This window comes from Colobus angolensis, unplaced genomic scaffold (genome assembly GCF_000951035.1).
Source record: "Colobus angolensis palliatus isolate OR3802 unplaced genomic scaffold, Cang.pa_1.0 Scaffold5, whole genome shotgun sequence".
NCBI lineage: Eukaryota > Metazoa > Chordata > Mammalia > Primates > Cercopithecidae > Colobus > Colobus angolensis.
Genome location: NW_012118487.1, coordinates 16,527,653 through 16,541,057, shown reverse-complemented (window position 1 = coordinate 16,541,057; position 13,405 = coordinate 16,527,653).

Below are 13,405 nucleotides of genomic sequence, written 5' to 3'. Positions count from 1 at the left end.
CTCTTTCTTCTCTCTTTCTTTCCCTTTCTTTCTTTCTTTCTCTTCTCAAAATAGTAGGCAAGCAATCCTATGATTACATTTATTAATTTCTATTGTATACCTATTACTAAAAATATAAAATTCTATTCCAAAGAGAAATAGCTTCTAAAGAAATCAAGCTGAGGTATGAGAACTGCTTAGGTATGTGTATTGAATTGGACGTGTAGTTGTTGCTACATAAATGAAAATTCTTCTGTTGTTGACTCTATTGTAGTGGAGGTTATCAAATATTTAACAGTATGGGTCCACTTTAGCTCAGACATTCTAGTCAACCAGTTATATTTCTTTTTCATAAATGAGATATTTTGGTACATTTATGCACTCCATTGCTTTTTTATATCCAAAATTTTCTGTCAAAAAAACCCCTTCTCTGTCCGATGGTAATGTAGGGAAAACCAGTCTGAGCACAGTTATTGAAACTGAGTGGAAAAATTTGCATTGGAATTTTGGGGAAACTAAAATAAATAAAAATAAATAGCTCACTTCATGATAAATATTTCAATAGATCTTTGAATATGATGCCCAACGCAAGAAATACTTTATGGTGTCTGTAATAGTGAATGTACATCTAGATAATACAAATTTACTTTAATGGAATATATATATATATATATATATATATATAGAGAGAGAGAGAGAGAGAGAGAGAGAGCTAGGTATGAGGATTTGTGGTTTGAAAATTCATCTGTATTACATCCCTTCTTTGATTAGTATATGCAACTTATATTACAATGAGAAAACTACCCTCTTTCAATCCCATTGTGTCTTCAACAAAGAAAAAGTTGATTGTTTTGATATTTGCCTAGTGTATCACCTAGGCAAAATCATTGAGAATCATGACTTTAAATGGAAACTTCCAATTGAAAAGCAGTTTAAACTTTAGTTAGGAATACAAATTATTCATTCTTAAATTGAGTTGAAAATGTATCTGTATGGATGTCATGGGTTTTATCATTGCAAAGTCTAAGCAAAATTGAAAGAGCATGAAGTTTCTCCTTTCTTCTCTCTCCTTTCTATATTTCTTGCCTATTTCTTGAGACCCTAATTCCTGTATTCTCTGTATTGTATTCTACATTTTTAGTAGCATTATCCTCCCAATATTTAATGTGGAATTTTAAATGTTCAAAAGAACAAAAAGTCAAGTATATAGTTTTAAGCACCAACAACCAATCTAGGTAAAGGACATTTTATATTTGAGCTGGGGTCTTGTGCCTTCAATAAGACTGCAAGGGCTGTTTGTAGTGTTCAATTATAAGACTAAACCTAGTCTTTGATGTTAACTTTATTATATCTCACATATATGCGAACTGAAGACAGAAATAAATAATACTTAACAATAAAATTAAAATAAATAAAATAAAAATAGGATTTAATCTCTACACATAGGAAAACTTGATTAAAATTTTTTGTGTAAACTTCTTATTTTTTTTCCAATAACATACAAACACACATTCAGACACACATTTATGGTAAAACTGGCTTCAGGGTTGTTATCTGTATGTCTAACACTGCAAATTTAGCAAAATAACATAAGTCACCTTTAGGCTAATAAATATTCATAAACTATATTTTACCCTGAAGGACTATGTTATTATTTGGAATCTAACAAAGTCCCTAGAACAGCACTTCTTATTTGTATAAAAATATTATTATTTTATGCATTGCTGTTAAGAAAGTCTTTACAGCTTATTCACGGTCCACTCCTTTCACATATTTACTTCAGAAAAATTTTCAAAGTAAAAATGCAGTTGTAAATCAATATTAAATGATATTCAGTTGATAAAAGCATAATTCCTACTCCAAGTTACAAAGTCCCATGCTTGTGTAAGAATTTCTTCTTTCAACATACACTTTTCTACTCCAGAATACATGCTGTTAAACCCTTCTTTTTCATCAATAGAAACAGAAATAGATCACATAGAAAAGAATTGCTTGATTTTATTTTGCCTCTTGTGAATCCATTTTTATGCTTAACCTCAAGTATAAGGAAGTCATTTTTAAAAACATAATATCTTCCTGTAAAATCTGAACCCAAATGTAAAGAATTTTTATTTTATTTCACATAATATCTTTTGCTTATATGTAAAATAACATACAGGTTTAGCTGTATTAAACAAACCAACATTATTCAGACTAAAATATAGTTAAAATTAGAAGACAATCACTTCATTTTAAATAACTGACCAATTCTCCGTGGTTGTGAACGTGTGTGAGAGTGTTCCTAGAGATAAAAGAGTAGGGTGTTGGAGGGGAGAAAGAGAGAGAGAGAAAGTTGTACCATACATGAATTAAAAGTGTGTGCGTGTGTGTAAATTATTAAGTATATTCAACAGTTAGAAACATATAAATTTAAGTGAAAATTAAAAGTTAAAATATGTTTTAGGTGTAAATGTAATTATTAAGACACAAATAGAAGCTGATAAAAATCAATGTTGCATAATGAAAAGAAAAACAGTAAAATAAGTTAGTTCACAAAGCTGCTGGTGCATTCCAGAGTCCCATTAGATTCCACATGCAGCTTTCTTGAACGCTCATATTATCTCTACTCTTTTCATCTCCATCATGAAATCACATATGATGACCACTATTATCTCTGATTCCAGGAGAAGAAAGATTTGATTCCTTAATAAATTAAACCGATTCCAAAAATGATGAATAAAAATGAGTGTCACCTCCACAACAGAGCAATGAGTATAAGAAAGCTCTGAGGCAGCGACTGCCTTGATCTAAGTTGGGTGCTAGACCAAACATTGGCCTGAGTGAGGGAAGATAAGTTTCCCTGAGATAAAATTGAAGAAATGTTGCCCTGAGAAACTGGAGTAAATATTGAAAAACCAAACAAAACAAATCTACAACACAAAATCAATACAACCAAAAAAAAAAAAAAAAGAAAGAAATTGTATGTTATTTTCTAGTAGAGTATATTTATTGAACAAATGGAAATGAGTGGCACATTCATTACAAAGGAACTCTAGCTTCTTCTTGATAAATGTGAAACCAAACATAAACAAAAATATCACAATCTCAAAGCTGCAAACCACTACCAGGAGCCTGTACCTGTAATGATTTGACTTTGAGGGACACATAGCACAGAGCAACAAGAGAACTTTGCTGTTATAGAGGCTATGAGACTATGAGATATGTGAAATAAACATGGAACTATTTTCCCAGAGGTAAATATACCTTTAGAAATGGCAGAAATTAAACTAAGGAGTCTAAGGAAAAGTTTTACTACAGAAGAAAGACTGAACTCTTAGAGACCAAACCCACTATCAAGATTTAATAAGAAAAGAGGTGAATGTTTTGTTTTCATATCAAAGAGCATGATGAATGGTCCTAACAGGCTTGCAAATGAGGTCAGCAAAAGGGTTTGAGTACTTGTGGATTTGTTAGTAAGATACTACCTTAACCCGCATTGAAACTATAACAGAAATCTCCCAAAAGAGAAATTGTATTTATAAAATGGTTGAATTAAACTCTAAAGGCTCCTGGGCTTAGAAAATTACTCTTGATAAGAAGAAGTTGAAACTAAACAAATAAACTTAACAAGAAGATGAGAGAAAGGTAGGCAGATCTTCCAGTAGAAGCATGGGAGATCTTCATGAAACAGAGAGATTCATAAATTGAGAAAAAGGAAGGACATGGGCTATGAAGAAGTAAAAATGCCTGGGCGATGGGGAATGTATAGGTTAAGAATGAAATGGTAAAAGATGATATGGTTCAGAGAAGGTGAGACAAGCAGGATCATATCAGAGCCCAAAGCTAATTTAGATGATGGAGTAACTATGAGAAGATACATTCTGGAAGGATCTATTCCATCATCAAAAGCAGACATCTACTTGTAAAAATATGACAATAGGTGAATTACTCCCCAAAGCACACTGCCTTTTTCTCATATTTAAATCTGTTAATTTTATTTTCTTTGGTCCCTATATTCCTGACACCATAATGCTGAGCCAGATGTGACCTCAACCTTGAAGATCCTCTACTTTATTATGAACAAGGATACTTTCTTGATAATTACTTGAAGGAAATAATTTATTGAAAGTGATAATTTCTTAAAATATTACAATATTTTTATAAATCTAAGTTATAATATATAACAGAGTCTCCACTGCTGTCGTGTCCTGCATAGGGGTTTCTTAAACCTTTGCTTAAGAGGGAAAACCCAACTATTTCTTTCTTTCTTCTTTTTCTTTTTCCATTGGCAGAGATTGGTAGAAAGCCTCCAGCTTGGACATGATCTTGCACGTTTTCTCGTCTGTTCTTTTGTTCTCACTCTTATGCCTATTCAAGCAGTCTAAACAATTCTGAATTCAGATTTCAGTGTAGGGGGAAGAGATGGTGAAAATGAAAAGGTCCCATGCTCACGATTTCGTCAAGTTTAAGCATTGTATTGCAAACGATGCCCTTCTTGGCCCAATCCCGTGTCTGCAATGAGAATTAGGCAGAATCTACACGTACTAATAAAATAACTACTTTTATATTAGCTTGGCAACTCTTTTGTGCTTGTATTTTCCCAAGGGTTTTCATAGAAGGGATGTCTGTGGCCTAAGGTAGGATTTGATGTTCTTTTCTCTTGTCACTACAGGAATATGGCTACTTTACTATAATAGCTTGCTTATTTATTTATTTATTTATTTATTTTGAGACGGAGTCTCGCTCTGTCGCCCAGGCTGGAGTGCAGTGGCCGAATCTCAGGTCACTGCAAGCTCCGCCTCCTGGGTTCACGCCATTCTCCTGCCGCAGTCTCCCGAGTAGCTGGGACTACAGGTGCCCACCACCTCTCCCAGCTAGTTTTTTGTATTTTTTAGTAGAGACGGGGTTTCACCGTGTTAGCCAGGATGGTCTCGATCTCCTGACCTCGTGATCCGCCCGTCCCGGCCTCCCAAAGTGCTGGGATTACAGGCTATAGCTCATTTATTATTCTACATTTAACATCCTGATTTATTTCTTCTCGAAGAATCTTCAAAAATTACTGATACTTGACTAATTGTCTTAATCTAAATTTTCTTCGGGACCATAGGACTAAGTTAATCCTAGTCAAGAAATGTGAGCCCCATTTGTAGGTACTCATTTTATTTGTCACTTTTAGATTCTTTTTCCCTAATATAAATGTTTATTCTGCCCAGTTCAGATGTAAATTTTAAAAATTCCATGTATTTATCATAAAATCCACTCTTAAAATGGCAAAGTAAATATAAAATAAGTATATTTGATGGTTAAATAAATACGATTTCAAAAAAAAGATATACTTGAATGTAATAGCTCCAGTGAATTTAACTAAAAATAACTTGTCTTTAGCAGAGAGCATTGAATTAAACTGCGTTTAAATAACCAATTACTACTGTCTGAAAATCGAATGACTTTCAGTCACAAATAGCTTTTAAATTGAAAAATAAAAATAGATAACGAACATAAAAACATGCCAGACATTGCCAATAAACAAATAGGTGAAAAGTTAAAGTTACCAATGTGATGTATATGATCTAGGCAAGTTTTAGTATGATTATTGGCTATGTCAAAAACAAAACCTATAAATTGAATATTAAAAACTAAAGCTGCAAAGATGTACATTAAACTAGCAAAGATTGTCCTATCTGGTGATAGAAATTTTGGCGATGTTTTTTCTCCTCCTTCTCTTTGTTTTTCTTTCTCCTTCTCTTCCACTTCTCCTTTATTCCTCTTCTATTTTTAAACTTATGATAGCGTGAATTGTTTTAGTAATTTAAAAATATACATTTTAACCTAAAAAAACAAGAAAAAATAATTATCTCATTACCTTTGTACAACAGAAAAAAAATTGGGGATATTACCATTGTTTTAGGTTGCTTTTTCTAGGTTTGGTAAAATTCTTAAAACTTGCGTGCCTAGGCTTTCTTCCTCTTTAAGGTGTGAAGTGTTTTAATTGATAAAAGAATATAAATAAAGAAAAAATATCTCAGTGCATGGCTTTTAAAACTAAAATTAAAGTAATGATAGCTCAATCTATGCATTTATTTATTTTTTCTCAAATTTACTAATTGCATGTCAGGTGCTATACTAGGCTCCTGGAATTCAAAAAGGCATAGCCACATACCTGCTGAAAGATCAGATCCAACCAGCCTCTTGGATGTCTTACTACTCAACAATGAACCATTAATTTCATCAGCAGTGTATTTGTCTTTATTAGTTAAAAGAGACTTCCTTTTTTCTCTGCTATATTTATTTTTAGAAAATATACAAGTTCTCTATTTTTATTTAAAGGCAAGTTTTTAACATTTTATTTTTTATACCATAGATATTACATGTTCTTTAATTATGCTATTGAAAACTCTTCATGTCATTAAGCATAAAATTGAGTTTAAACAATGTATCAGGATACAATTTTGAACATCAGCATATATCATTTTCTCATTGTTTTTCTGCCTTTCCCTCCCCATCATTCAAGCAGATAGTCAATGCCTAAATCAAGAAGAATGTACACCAGTCTCTCTGGATTTTGGGTTCCAAAAGCACAAACAATTAGGAGGATTCTAGAAAAGATGTATGGTTAAGTACAAGAAGTTTCAAGGCCATGAAAATGTCTTGGCCAAATAGAGTAAAGAACGTAGCTTTATCTCTGAAGTGTGAGATTCTACAAAAATGGGAAATGAATGAGGGGACAGGATTGGGCTGAGAGTAATGCTGGCAAGAGTTTAATACTGAAATTAATTTTATTGTTTTAAATAGCCTCCAGTTGCCCTACCTTGATTCCTTTCACTAATTGATATCTCTAACTCTCAGCACACATGCTGTGCATAGGAGGACACCCACCCAGCTCTAGAACTGGACACAAGATCAAAATCAATCTGTTGTCCATTTGTGGTGCCACTGATTGACTCAGAAGTGGTTATTGGCTCAGAAATGGTTATGATCTCAGCCAGGTGAATAACAAACTACCAAGAACCTTTGTTAAAACAATTGTCAAAGAGAATTTCTCTCTTCACCAGGATAACTTTGGCAAACATAAAAAGAATCTGCCCACAGATTCAGCCAAATGAGAGGAGAGCATATCTGAGATGGTGAAGGAAAGCAAATCAATCCTGTATTATTTTCTGATTCAGTCACACCTATGGGAGAGAAACTGGTTTTATGCACCAGTAGCAGTGAGAAAACAGAAACCCTGGGAAAAGATAACTCTGTTCTGTCTGTATTCTGGAAGAGTCAGAAAGTGAAATAAGTAAGTAAGCACACAGTGAACTATAGAGCCAAAGATACAGTGCCAACTATTAAAATGACCATCTCAATAGACTCCTTCAAATCTAAAATGCCTGTGAAGTAAATTCACAACTCAGGGAAAGTGGAATGACAACAATGGATCTGGGCTGTAAATGAAAAATAAGTTGTAGAAAAAATAGTTTACCATCCTTGTACATGTGAGCTGACCGACTAAGAATTGTACACAGTACATATTGTGTAGCCTATCTGGTTGAATGAAATTCTGAAATACTTGGAAAGTTTAAGAAATATTTCTCTGGAGGCATTTAGCATTTCACATAAGTAGTTTCGATAAAGTTCTTTCTTGAGGCAAGAGATAGATTAAGTATTCTTTTGAGATTCTTTTCAGAATAATGGTTCAATAGTATTTGCTTTCATGTTCAGTATAAAAATTAGTGTTTATACTTCAAAACCAGTGGCCTTTATGATTTCTAAAATTCTGTGACAGTATGATTATTTGCATAGGAAAAAAACTTGAGTCTCCTTAAGCACAGCATAATAAAAGTTATGTAGTATAGAAGAATTAAATTTTCTTTTTCATCTTTGGTCACTGTTGTTTTAGATAGCATGGCATACTTGTTCATAGCTCATCCAAAGCAAACTTGTGTAGCAAGTGAAAGCAGTAAGCTTTTGTTGACTCTCTTTGTTTAAATAACAACTAGACATCTATAATCATCATGGTGACTTTTGGCTCTCTTCATTCTGACAAGGACATGTGATATATTACATCACAATTAAGAGTCTGAAAAGACACTAAAAAGACAGGATCACAGTCCATTCCTCCAGTTGTTAGCTGTAAGACTGGGAAAATTATTAACTCTGAAATTCTATTTCTTCATAAGTAAATTTACATAAGGATTATTTCATTAAATAAAGTAAAAATCTGTAAAGTAGACACACATTTTAGACTCCTTTTAATTTCATATACTTCTTAATCAAACTTTCCTGAACCTAAACCAATTCATTGTATTCAATATTTGATTAAAATACAATCTCAAACAGAATCTTTTTTAAATAAAACAACCTAATTTATTTGGCCACCAAAATATTTCAAAACAATAATATAATGTTAAATGCTTTTTAATTATATTTAATCCTCATAACATTTCTCATGGGTTAGTATATTTCTGTTTTCCACGTGGGAAAACTGGAGCACAGTAAATTTAAGTAACTTTGCCTAAGGTCACACATTTTGGAAGTACCCAAAATAGCATCTAAACACAAATCTGAGTTAAGTCCAAAACATTAATTCTGACTATGCTTTGCTATAGTTGTAGTTCTACTTATAATTGATATGACATTGAGATGAACCTGTAATATAAGGGACTGGGACAAAGGAATCTCTAAAGCACTTTGTGTTTGAAGAACTTCAATCTATGAGACAATAACTAAGCTTGTGGGTGATTCATTAATTAGTTATTTTCACTCTCTCTCATTCTCGCGCTCTCTCTCAATCAAGCCATAGTTTCTATGTAAAAGACATAGAATCTACTATGTTCACTAATTCAAGTCTGTCTGTCTTTTCTGTGTCAAGGGTCATTATATTCTTCATTATTTGGAAGAAAAGCTGACTTTCCTTAAGTCTGTTGCTGAATCTGTCCTCTGTATAATAGGTTCTCAGCCAATTACCTCTTTGTCTACAACACTCTCTTTTCTACATTTGCTCTTTCAGTGCTTTCACTGCTGGCAACCACATGAATCCTGGCATTAACATCTCACCTTCCCTGCAAGGTGCTGCTGTTCAGAATGACCGCAGTGAAGGATGTTGTAGGAAATGATGGGAAGTGAAGAGCCGGCAAGTTAAAGGGAAGCGCCATCTCTTCGCTTCCCACCATATGGTCTGTGCAAGAAAATTTACTGACTATTATAGATATTAAGATGATTTGTACCACAGCAAGTGCTATGAGCTGACTTGGGTCAATTGTGAGCAGACAAATTGTTCACAGGTTTGTTTAAATAGAATTCAATAGATTCGAAATTAAAGTTAGGTGAGTCCTATAGCTTCCTCCCTCCACAACCTCCCTCACAATCTCAAAAGCAAATGAAATTTTATAAAAGCAAATTATGCTACTATAAATAACATTTTTATCAAATAATCTCCAAGTATTCATACTGTTTTCTATAAAGGCCCATTGAAACTTTAACTCCTTGTTTTCTGTTTGTTTGTTTTGATGCCAGACAATGACCTTACATGAAATGAGCTCTTGAAAGTATGGTTTTCATAGTTTACTGACTAATTCAGCTAACTTCTTATGATATTTGACAACACAATCTTCCAAGGGTACCCTGTGAGCTGTGAATTGAAGTTCAAATGGTATAGATTGCAAGGTTCCCTAAATTCTGATACTCTTGCACATTCAAGCATCAAAGTGTTAGTATATTTCTAAGCAATTAATACATCTGGGAGCATTACTTATTCCTCAATAAAAAGTAATTTCTCTTTTTTTTTTTTTTGCTAATTAACAGTTCCTTTGTGCATGTGAGGGTAATGTAGCTTTAGATATTTAGGGCCTTCTAAATAACCTAACCCCCCTGGAATATGTACTGCTGATTAGAATACAACAGATGTTAGCAAATAACAAACATTTGGCAAAGGCTTTGAAGTTTTATGATTCGTCTATATCTTGGGTGTTTTCCTGTTGTCAGAGGATTCCCTCACTAGCCTATTCTCTAATTAAGAAGAGTCACAGATAACTGTATCATCTCTCTTTATAGAGCATATTTCTAGATGAGAAGTAGGGACAATTGTTCTTTTTCTTTAACTTTCATTTAATTTGTTTATGGAATAATAAAGTAGATAAATACATGTGGTTAGACTGTGAAAGATCTTTACTTGAAGTATATAATTAATACAACAGGACTTTAGTGATGATAATGCAGCCAAACCATGGAAGACTAAGGCTGACAAGTCACAGATGTTGAGGAATCTAAGAGCTGTGAATTAAGAAAGACATTGAAACAATCAGATAAAATTTAGATGTTGAAAATTCTATTTAGAAACAAGAATAACAATATAGTTATTTATATGCTCTATGTAATTCATAAAAATACAATTTTGAGATATTAAAGTCATTTCTTAAATTATACTAAGTTTTCTTCTAAGCCCACCAGCCAAAGCACACTGGAGAGACAGCCAGAGTTAAATAAATTATTTTTATTTAGCCTCCTTAACAGTTTATTAACTAATTTATTCAGTAGTTAAATAAATTATTCTGTTTAGCATTTTGGAAGAGGTCTTAGAAATATCTCACAAAATGGAGTGAGGGGACACTTTTATTGGCTTTAGTCTTGTAGTGAATGATTCTAAGGAAGGTAAAGTGAAGACCAGCTATGAATTGGATGCTGTCAAGCAAACAGTGCATTTAGCAATTACATAGTTCAGCAACATTTATTCAGGAGATTAGATCAATGAAGTTAGACCAAAGTGTCATTGTTTCAAAAAAAAAAAAGGGAACAATAACTCAAAAGGAGGGATTGTTATTCATTTTACAGTCATAGAGGGTTCATTGGAGAAGCATTATTTATATATCCTTGTTGAAGTCTCATGGTTAACATTGCTTTATGTCCTGTTAGGAATAGCATAGCCTGTTTACCAACAGGGGTAGCTTTTGCTTTTGAGTATTTATGCTTCTCTCTAAATGACTCAGGATGGCCAACCATTTACTCATTCTAAAATTGTTTGTTAGAAACCTATTATGTGTAAGGATCTGACTAAGATATAAATCCTGCCATTCAAAGGATGTTTAGTCTACCGAGGAGGAGAAAGGTATTGATGGCAATTATTGTAGTATATTGGCAATGGGAGCATTCAATGAGAGCATTATTGCTGCAAACTGACCCAGGCCAATTTAGTGGTTCAGCAAGCCGCAGGTGCCTTTGGCAAGATTGTTAGGCTAATAATGGATAGATATCTTTAAGAACCACATATCCAAGTAGAATGTCTTAATAAAAGTAAGCCTAAGGCCAAATTTCTTGAAGCATACAAACATTACTAGAAGTCCGGAAAAACAGTCGTATACTTATTCTACATGTCTGAGAATTTCCATTTGCTGATCAAGGCACCATGATTTAAGGATTTTGTACAAGGATGACTTGAAAGCAGGTGAGAGAATACATAAACAGAAGACAAGCCAGAGTTGTAACTCTGTGAAGTGGCAGATCCTTTGTGAAAAGGAGGGATGCAGAGCCAGTAAGACTCTGTACTTGAAGAGTGCTCCAAGAGCATTGGCTGGGCCAGATTCTACACATTTCCCATGCACAGGTTGAGATACATGTACGATATTTTCTACCTGTTAAAACTATGAACATTCATTTCACCATAAAAATATTCTAACATCATTTCTACTAATGAATAAACTCAAGTGCCAAATTTATTAACCAAGTTTAAACAATAGATTGCATTAATTACATTGATTCTGACTCCACTGATTCATGATTGGAGTAAGCATAACACTATTAAAAGCATTGGTTTCTGATTTGGTTACCTTAAATACTAACTAACCATGCTTAAGTTCTAGATTACAGGAAATATATACATACACACACACACGTAAAGCACACATATATACACTTATACTCACATGTACATGCACATATATACACATATACAAATGCACATATATACATGCATATATACATATATATACACACATATATACACATTATTATTTCTCTCTTATATATGAGAAAATTGAGGCATAGTAAATTTAAGCAACTTTGCTTAAGGCCACACAGTTTGGAAGTAGCTGAAATAGAATCTAAACACAGGTCTGAATAAGTCCAAAACACTAATTCTCGACTAAGTCCTTTGTGCTAGCAGTAGTCGTAGTTGTACACACACACATACATATATGCATATATACTTATATATACACACACGTGTATATATGTGAATATATATGTGTATAAATGGATATATGTCTGTACATGTGTGTATATGTATATACGTGTTTGTGTATATATGTATATATTCATGTACATGTGTGTTTATGTATATAAATGTGTGCACATACATATAAAATATATATGTGTGTAGTATGTATACACATGTAACATATATAAACATGTATACACACAGAGAAAAATATATGTATGTATATGCATAAACAAGAACTATAATTTAGATGTCTCTTCACAACTTACATAATCTTACCTAAGACTGTGTTAGATAGTCTCATCTTAAATGTCTTTATACTTTTCAAATAGATATTGACCCTGGTTTCAAAATCCCAGAAAAAGCCTCACCACAGGTAGGCTCCTTCTTCCAGTCTCTGAAATCTCTTATTCTATTTTCTGTTGAATGTTCTCTTATTTGACCTTTCCTTTAACAAAGCTTAAGAGAAGAACAATGACCTTCAAAATCATCAAAACAGTACTCCAGGTAGTTGATACCAATCAACGATTGTTAGGAATCAAGATGAAAATCACTTTGATTATTGGTAGAGCTGATATGATCAAATGAGTATGCAATATTTCTAAAATGTTTGTAAAGTAATTCTTGAAGATATTAAACTTTAATCCATCTGTGGAGCCTAGGAATATAGTTTCAGTGTGCCAGTGTATTAAAGAACTTTACAAAACACATACCCAGGGCTTCCTTTGTAAAAAGCAAGCCAAATGTGTTCCTCAATGAGCAGCAAGTTCTAAGAAATCTAAAACTTATCCCACATAACCTTTTAAGTAAAAACCTTTAAAGAATATTTTCCTCAAGTTCTTTGTGCTTTTTGTGAGTTTCTACTACCTTTTATGCTTGACACATTTTCACTGTGTGTTTGCTAGGTTGTGCTTTAACATGTTATAGATTCTTCCATTCAACTTCCTGTATGAGCTGCCTTTAAAAACAGCTGTGCGTCATCATCCTTTCTTTTGTCCAGAGAATACTAAGTGGTAACCTGCTGTCATGGGGCTGCCAGAGCAAATTAGATGCTGTGATTCCTGTGTAGTGCCCCAATTACAAGTAAGGGGGGCACTTATCCATGCAGTACTTGTCTTGATGTAAAGGAGTCATAGATTTCAACTGAAAAATGGTTGTCCCTCAGAAGGACACTTGTGTCTGCCTACACATGTTAGATACCATTTTGAAATTAGAAAACAGAGGTTTTTTTTTTTTTTTTTAAATAAGTGCCTA